Here is a 9,910-nt window from a genome sequence, read left to right as displayed (position 1 = left end):
CGAACTGACCACCCCCGAAAAATTTCTGGGGATTTTTTGACCAGTTTGGATTCGATCCCGGATCCCTCAGAGCGGTAGGCTGACCTTTTTTTTTTTTTTTTTTTTTTTTTTTTTTTTTTTTTTTTTTTTTAACTCTTTCCGCCCTGTGGGCACTAAGAAGGCCTCTTTTAGAAAGCCCATTATGGGTTCGGCCAGGCCCACAATGGGGCGACCGGGTGGTGAGGGACGGGGCCCGACATATCCGAACGGACCAGCCCCCGAAAAATTCCTGGGGATTATTCGACCCGTTCGGATTCGATCCCGGGTCCCCCAGAGCGGTAGGCTGCCACCTTGACCGCTCGGCCATCCGGCCGTCGGTAGGCTGACCTTGGCCGCTGGGCCATCCGGCCAAAGGTCCTTTGCAACTATAAGTAAACACTTTATCATGCAGACTTTCCTTTCAGGAATCTCAGCAATGGACTGAAGCTTCTGTGAGCTAAGATAGATTTTTCAATATTTCAGATTATATTTTATATTGGACATAGTGCTTCAACAGCCGGTGGCCGAGGCGACCACCAGACCGTTAAAACCATTAAGCTCCAGCTTACCGCTTTGGAAAACCTGGAATCGAATTCGAGCAAGAATTTTTTATGTCCCGGTGTTTTCTGGATATGTCGGATCCCTCACCACCGACCCAACAATGGGTATGAAAAAAGCACCTCTTAGTGACCAGAGGATGAAAAGAACTAAAATTTAAATACTGTAAATAAGTAAACAGAACTTTTATATTTATAAAAGCTAGAAATCTTTCTGGAAGGTTCCTTAATAATAATTTTTTTAATAATTAATCGTTTAATAATTAATTCTTTGTCGATAATAATTATTATTATTATCGACAAAGAAAAATCATGTCGAAAAGAAAAAATTTTCTTTGCCGAAACAAGTTTTCTCAATTACATTTAAGTTCTTCATTTTTATGTAAAGTTGTGTTTTAACCAAAAAATAGATCACTGAATTTTAAATTAACTTTTTATTTTTTCTGCTTTCGAAAATGTAGTTACTAAATCATGTTATTTTATTTTATTTATTTAAATTATATTGGACCATGCAGACCACCCATGAAAAATCCCTGGGAGACGAGCAACACCCCAGAATTTTTTATGGCCCAATTCGATTCCGGGTCCTTTTTTAGCGATAAGCTATCGGACTGTCGATTGACACAATTATGTTTTAAGCAAGCAGTCGAAAAGCGATTTTCATGGTAACTCCTGTTTATCATCTAGTTTTTCGACCTGTCTGTCCAGGGGTGGATCTACATAGGGGCTAATAGGGCTTATGCCCTGGGCCTCCAAGTGTCAAGGGCTCACAAAAATTGAATTACCATCATAAATTTTAACATTTATTAACAATGAGTACTTATCATTTAGTAAATATTAATAATATAATAATGATAATTTATAGTATTGTTTGTTTTATTGTAGTAATTCTTAATCTAACAAAAAATGGGACCCCGTTGGACTTCAATAAGCCCTAGGCCCCAAAAAACCTAGATCCGTCCGTGTCTAACTCGTAAGTAACAATCATTTTTATGCCTTCCATTCCCATCTTCGTGTTAGAGACTACACATAACTCCAAGGTTAAATGCATTTTATAACTTATCAAAATACAGTATAGACCTATTACTATAGTGGCGATGGTCGGATGACCGAGCGGTTAAGGTCAGGTCTACCGCTTGAGGGACCCGGGATCGAATTCAAACGGGTAGAAAAATTCCCAGGAATTTTTCGGGGGTGGACGTCCGGATATGTTGGGCCCCGTCCCTCACCACCCGGTCGTCCCATTGTGGGCCTGGCCGAACCCATAATGGGTTTGCTAATGGAGGTCCTCTTAGTGTCCTCAGGGCAGAAAGAGTTAAAAACAAAAACTATAGTGGCGAAGATAATGTTGAAAATAGAAAAACGCATCAGTAGCTCTGCTTCTAATCTAACAAATATTTAGACCTATAAATTGCATTTCGGCTCGCTCTGTGAAGTAGTTGTCACAATCGAAATTACCTTCCGTTTACCAGAACACAGAAGAACACCAGTGATTTCTGTTGCTTACATCGATTTAATGAGTTCATAAAATTACAAAATTAACAATAAATCAATTTAGATTTACAAAAATTAAGTAAAAAGATAATGAATTATATTTTTGTGTCATACAGAAAATAGCGCTTCGTTTTCATCCACAGATCATTCCGCATTGATCAAATATTTAGACTCATTTATGCAGTTCTCTCATGGTACAGTTGGTTGAATCATGAAAAAATGAAAATACAATCACAAAGAACAAGTTTCAAAGAAATGAAGAATCCTACCTTTTAATAAGTCAATTAAGGAGCACTTAAATTACATTTACTTAAAGAGATGTTGTTTTGGCTTAAATATCAGGAACAAGTAAAAGAAAGAAAATACTAAAATTAAAAAGCATGACTTATTCAAGAATTACACATCAGAGCATTTATTTGATAAACTATTTTATAAATAACTACATAGTTTAAACAATAAAATTTATTTTCTTAGAAATATCACAAACTAGCAGGTAGGCCCGGCGTTGCTCGGGCAAAAGTAACGATAGCGAAGATTAAGATTATTACATTATAGTCACAAAAAAGTAATTTCATCAACGAACTAAGTTTTTCTAAAGAAAGGTCGAATTTGAAAATCGAATGTTCTAATATTGTTCGATTTTCATCGAATGTTCTAAAGAAGAAAGGTCGAGAAAAACCGAACTAATGTGTTTAAATTTGAAAATCGAATATGTTCCAACATATTACTCTTTTTCTTTTTCCCCTTTTTTCCAGCGCCCGTAAATCTTGCATGTCGCTTTCTCTTGTTCTCCATCATTACTTAACACTTCCATTGTTACTTAACACTCTCATTGTTACTTAACACTCTCATTGTTACTTAACACTCTCATTGTTACTTAACACTCTCATTGCTACTTAACACTTTGGTACTTAAATCTGGTACCCTAACTGTGTACCAAATTTCAACTTTCAACTCCTAACCGTTTTAGCGAATATTAAGATTATTACGTTATAGTCAACCTTACCCGTTTTCACAGAATGCAAGAATTGGGTCCTCCCTGTTTCCAGACTGATTACAGAATTTTTAGATAGGTCTAAAAATATGTTCAATTTCTCGCAAAAACGAAAAAAAAAACTGCATCTGCGTCTTGCACGTCGCTTTCTCTTAACACTTCCATTGTTACGTAACACTTCCATGAACAATGGAAGTGTTAAGACTTAATCCTGTCCCTCTCCCCCGTGGAGAGGAATTTCGAAAAATCCTTTTTAGCGTGCGTCCTCGTGACGTACCCTAACTGTGTACCAAATTTCAACTTTCAACTCCTAACCGTTTTGGCTCTGTGTTGATTATTATTATTATCATTATCATCATCAACTCGTCTCGATTATATATGAAGCGTGCAATGCCATAAGGTTGTAAATGCCATTTTTCTCAAAATACGTTTTATTGAAGAAATTAATTTTAAATGCAATGTTTTTTCCTACAAAAAAATCTTGTGGCGATAGTGGTTCTCTAAGTGACTATATTTTGAAGATGAATTTATGTGCAAGCCATAACATTTTAAGTGCCAAAGTGCAAGCCACGTGACTTTTGGCGCGTAAAATGTTATGGTTTACATTTACATCATTTTGTTATTCCAATTTGTAATGCAGTGAGTTTTTTTATGCAGAACCGGATAACTGAATGCCAGTTTATTAATAGTTAACTTGTATCACCTTATTATTTGATATTTCAAAATGATATTCGGACTTCCATTAATCTTTCAAATTTGAAGTTTTTAAATACATTTTAACTTTTATTACACTAAATTAATACCTTATTGTTTATTTTTTCCTTTATTTATCATAATTCTATTACAATTGATAAAGATTACAGCCCAGTTCAAGTACCAAAACTGTGGGCCCAACATTGTTGAAGCCAGGAAGCAGTCACTAATAGATTATTGCCAGTTTTTAATGTTAAAATTGATATTGAATTTGCAAATTGTGTTTAATAATTTAAATGTAAGTTTCTAGTATTTAAAATTGTTTTTCAGCTGTAGAAACATTAATTTTATGATTGCAATTGTTTTTGGCATTTACAACGTTATGGCTCTACCCTTGTTTTTAAACATTTTTTGTTTCCCTACTATTATACTTAGGTGTTTGAAATTAAATCCAATGTTTTATTTCAAAGTGTAAATTGTTAAAATAATTTTTATAGCATTTGATTAAAGTTTGTTCATTAGAAAAAGTGTTTTTTCTCTATCCTGAAAAGTTTGTTTTTTGGCATTTACAACATTATGGCATTGCATGCTTCATATATAGATCTAACGCTTCCGTAAAATAATCAAAGCATTGTAGAAGAAAAAAGAAGCCACACCGAAATAGAGCGCAGCCGGCAAGGTATTAGCATAATAAGGAAGAGATACAGCGGCCTTTTATCTTTGTAAATAAATTAATTAAAGTAAAAAGCAATTAACTACAGGAAAAATATTTGAATGTGACAAACGTACTTGTGCACATGTATATACAATACAGTAGACCCCCCCTATAACACGGTAGATACGTTCCGTGTTATATGAATCCGTGTTGTACGAATCACTTAAATACATGAGCCAATCACAGCCCGGCACATGTGCAGTTTAGGGGCTACGGCTGCTTGAAAGGTTTTCTTCCATAAAATTAATCGATTCTAGACTAATTTGACTCAACATTTGCAAATCACGTATAATTTTTTGGGAATAATCCATATAAACTATGCTATAAACAAAAAATTGTAAGATTACTTACCGAGTGTGCACCGTTCGACGACGCCAGTGCTTAGGCTTATTTTCGTCGCGGAGTGGCTCGTCGAACGGCGGGCGCGTGTTTCCTGATCAGCGATTTTTTCGCAGAAAAATAACTTAACTTTGGAGACATCATAAATAAAAATATAATTTTTATGGCCGTTGAATTATAAATGTTTTTTAGTAGGTCCAGTGCTCGTTTAAACTCAACGGTTTGTACAATATCCGCTATTGGTCCAGATTCGACCAATCCTGTCGCAACACGAGTCGGCGATGACGTTTTACCGTGTTATACGAACACGATTGCAATTTTTTCGCCGTGTTATACGAATCCGTGTTATATGAACCCGTGTTATAGGGGTCTACTGTATTTAATTACGAGTTTAGTCTCCATTCACAACGCTACATCCACAGCGATACAGACGTTGCACGTTCTGATACGGGCTCCCATCATGGGCGTCTGTAGAAAATTTTCCAGGGGACAAGCTTGCAAACAGTTATATTAATAAATTTTTATTTTTATTTTATTAAAACTATATAAAGTACGAAAAAAAACTATCACTTCTGACTTTATAGGTGATTAAAAAATTCAAACAACACTTAAATCAGGATGAGATTGTTTTAATTATTATACTTCAACATACAATTATAAGCTGCCTATTTTTATTACAACTTTATTTAATTATTTAATTTTTTCGGGGTATTTTTTCACAAGCAGATTAAAGAATAAAGGATTGCATCAGAGCGTCTCATGTCGAAAGGCGTAAGATTAAATATCTTAATCATTTTTACGATTATAATTTGTGGAATTTTTTACTCGATCCCAGGGTGGGGCAAGTGTACTATTTGCATCCTCTGCAGAAGCTCATGAATCTCACTAATATTGGTTCTAATTACGTTATTGCAGTAAGGCGAATTGACTCGAGTCTCGATTGTAGAGGTTTCAAAATTTAGATTTTTCCATACAATAAAAATAATAATAATTTCAAAATGGCTTAAATTAAAACTTCTTTTGATAAGTGATGGAAAATCTATTGTCGATTTTAGTCATATATTTTTTTATAGTTCTCGAACCGGAGATGATGCCATATTTATCTTTCTGGTGCCTTATATGCGATCTATTTCAAAAACGTTTTTACTTAAAGCTCATTGGTTTATTTTAATTATCACGCGGGCGCTCTATCGTTGGCTTGGCCGAACCCACGATGAGCTTGAGTAAAAGGCCTCTTATTGGTCACAGAACAGAAAAAGTAAAAACTATGAGATGAGAATGATGATCTGACCATTCCCAACTTTCATCTGTTCTGGTCCTTATCAAGCCATGACCAAATGTCGAACTTAGACCTGGAAAAACTATAAAATTGCTTACAGTCCAAATATAAAAAGTAAATTACTCGATCCAGAAGTAAATACAACTAATGGGTTGAGTTGTTTTGGGAACCCAAATCGCTAGTTTTACCGTAATTAGTGCTCCAAATGTCCTTAATCTAATACTGTTCCTGACTGTAATTTCTTAGTAACATCCATTACTATATTTCTCGGTTAATGTTGCCCTAGTTATCGAATATGGCGGCGTTTCCGGTAATCTCGATGGCATGTGTGCTTGCAAGAAGTGATTACACGAAATAAGCGTAATACGTGTGAAAGTGTGTACTAGATCGAACATGCGATTTCATGAATGCATGCAGACAACATACCGTATTTTACGGACTTTAAGACGCTACGGACTATAATATGCACCCTAATTTTTAAGCAATTTTTTTAAAAAATAACTTTTTTACCATTTTTATTATTAGATTGCAAAGCCAGACTACAAAAAAGTTCTTAGTTTATAAAACCGAACTGACCTTTAAAATCCCTAAAAATCGTCTTTCTTCTTCTTCCTCTTCGTCGTCATCGTTGTCCTCTTCATATATAAGATGGTCTTCACTGCCATCGAGAGCGTTACTTATGCCGCACTTGAAAGATTTAACAATAATGTCTTCTCTCACTCTAGACCACGACTGTTTTATCCACTGACACACTTGTTTGATTTTAAATCAAACACTGGACACTTTTATATTAATTTCGAGTATAAGACGCACCTGAATTTTGGAGGCAATTTTTCGAAGAAAAAAGTGCTTCTTATAGTCCGTAAAATACAGTATCACACATGCACGGTATACTGTGATTATATAGTATCAAATATGCTAACTGCCTGAAAACACATTATACACAAGTATAACACGTGTATCGTGTTTTCAGGTAGTTTGATTTATCGAATACGGTGTCGAACCGCTATTTACAGCCTAGACTCCTAGAGGACAGTAACAAACAGAAGTCTTCGTGTAAAATATAACGTCATAAGCTGACTACTTCCTGCGTATATCTTTCTGAACTTAAACTTTGAAAACTGAACTTTAATTACGTATATTGTAAGATATTATCTATAAAATTAATTTATTAAAAACAAATTCCATTTTATAAAAATTTGTATTATATAATTCGTATTTATACAATATATTCTGGTTGTAAAAATGAATTTTAAGTCACAAAATATTACTTAAATCTCCTAACTTTAAATACTTTTATAAATTTTTGTTTTTATTGACATGTTTTCATTTAACATTATTCAATTGAAAAAAACAAGTAGCTCTTCGCTTGCCCTTCGTCATTTCCAGACGAATGACAACCCAGAACTCACCACGTGGAGGTGACTGCTTCAGAGTTCCACCAAGAGTTGCAAAGAATGCCACTCCACAAGTGACTAACATTACTTATGGAGTTTCATTCGTTCTGACTCACACAATGAAAATATTTAGAACTACCTCTGAATACTTCAAATTCAAGTATACGAAACTTACCCTATTATTACTATCTAAACTAAGGCACGCAATATTACAACAATCAATAGTAAAGAAAGACAGAAACTTATAAATATACTTCGAAACTACTGCAAACTCATATTTGAATCTCATTATAAAAAAAAATACTCGCGTTGCGCGGAATTTAATAAGATGAGACACAAACAGTCTACTCCCCCGTCGTCTGCGCCTTCTGTCTTCACCCGAGTGGGCTTTAAAGATGCCAGACACGAAGAGCCCTTTTCATCTTTCGTCGGCATCTTCTGTCTTCTCGAAAGCGGTCCTGAATTCAGCTGGACACAGAGAGCACAGCTGGACACACTCTCTGCCTTTTGACCGCGTCTTCTATCTTCTCCCGAGAGGGCATTGAATAACTGGGAGCTGAGACACTGATAGCCTTCTCCGCCTTTCATCTGCGTTCACCCAAGCGGCCCTGAAATAAGCCGGACACGGAGAGTTCTCTTTACCTCTTTTCGGCGTCTCCTGTCTTCATTTGGCGGGCCTTAAAAATGAGGACCCAAAGAGCTGTCTCCATCTCCTGTCGGCCTTTTTACTCGAGCGGGTCTTAAAGAAACGGGACACAGAGATCCCTCTCCGCCTCTCGTACATTCCTGAAGTATACTTACTTAATCACAATTTCTTTGGTAAATCTGAAAGAAAGAAAAACGTTAAAATTTCGAATAAATTTACGCTTAACAATGGTCACTTACAATAGAGAAAGCTAGCAATACACTAACAATACATTTTAACAATTCGTTACGTATTGTTAGAATATATTTTTAACAACGCGTGACGTATTACGATTTCGTCACGTTTTTATGTCACGTGTTACGTAAACACATCGATAGGTTAAAATATTTCAGAAGGGATTATTTTATTAAAAATAATATTTATTAGAAACAGGATTATTTTAACTTTTTATAGTTTATACAATGCTTTTCACTAATAAATAAAATTATAAAAGTAAAATTTATACATGTCGAATTATTTATATATATATATATATATATATATTTAGTAATGTTATCTGATATTTTTGAAAATCCGAAGAGGAATTTGTAATGATTGTGATACTTGCACCAGGTAATGCTATTAGAATGTCTTAATCTTTTTATACTCGCGCCCACCAAATATTTCATAATTTTCTTGTAACCTCCATTTTTTAAAATAATAATTTATATTTGTAAAATTATCTATAATAAATTGACTTTTTTATTATTGCTTTATTTTTTATATAATAATTGTAAATCATAACTTCATTATTTCATTATCTATTTAAATAACATTCAAACTTCACAATTAAACACGAAAACTCATTAACTTTTAACAAAAAATAAGATAAGAAACATGTCGATAAATCGATCCAAAGCCGATGCTAAAACTAAACTAAAACACCCACAACTTGTCGTAAAGATTTCGCATATCTTTTGCAAAAATATTTACATTTTCAAAGCCTACTATTTTTCCTAATTATTTTTAAAATTTTTCCTAATTATTTTTAAAATTTCAAGCTTTAATAGTTTCTTAGAATTAATAAAAGAAGTAAATACTGCGGTGTAAGTAGCATATTTACATTTATTTCTTCTGTACTAACAAAGTTGTATGTAGGAAGAAATAAAAAGTAAATAAATAAACTAAATAGGAAAACTTCATCTTCTTATTTCACTTTTCAATACGATATTCAGTTATACATCAATTTTCTTTTTGTTATATTCTGAAGGAAATTTTGCACAATTTGGCGGCCCCGGCAAACTTCTTATGGACTCCCAGGGGCCGCGGCCCCCTGTTAGGAATCACTGATATACGGATCTAGCTTTTTTCAGGGCCTAGGTCTTATTGAAGTCCAATGGGGTCTCATTTTACCAAATTTAATTTAACCTAACCTAACCTATTAACTATTTTTAGCACGATTCTCGGTAGTGGTAAAGTGCTTACGTTAGGACTTTTGTCGATCTGTCCGATTTCCACGCGCATGCGCAATGACTGCACTTTCGTCACCTCCGTCGATGGATTCGATTCAAACTTTGGATTCAAATTAGGCTTATAACTTCAGCTTAAACTCGGTTAACTACAAATTTCCAATGTTAGACTTAGGAGTCAGCTAAGTGTTATGTTCCGTACGAATAATCAAAAGAAACTTTCAAATCATGTTTTTTTACATAGGCTAAATCTCGAGCCCTTGACTCTAGGTAAAGTTGACATATAGAAAAGTCTGCCATTCTCGCCATCTGAGAGTTCTCCACACCTCA

The sequence above is a fragment of the Centruroides vittatus genome, unplaced genomic scaffold (genome assembly GCF_030686945.1).
Source record: "Centruroides vittatus isolate TY-2023 unplaced genomic scaffold, ASM3068694v2 scaffold_769, whole genome shotgun sequence".
NCBI lineage: Eukaryota > Metazoa > Arthropoda > Arachnida > Scorpiones > Buthidae > Centruroides > Centruroides vittatus.
The sequence above is the reverse complement of the archived record's forward strand: the minus strand, read 5'-3'. Positions refer to the sequence as shown.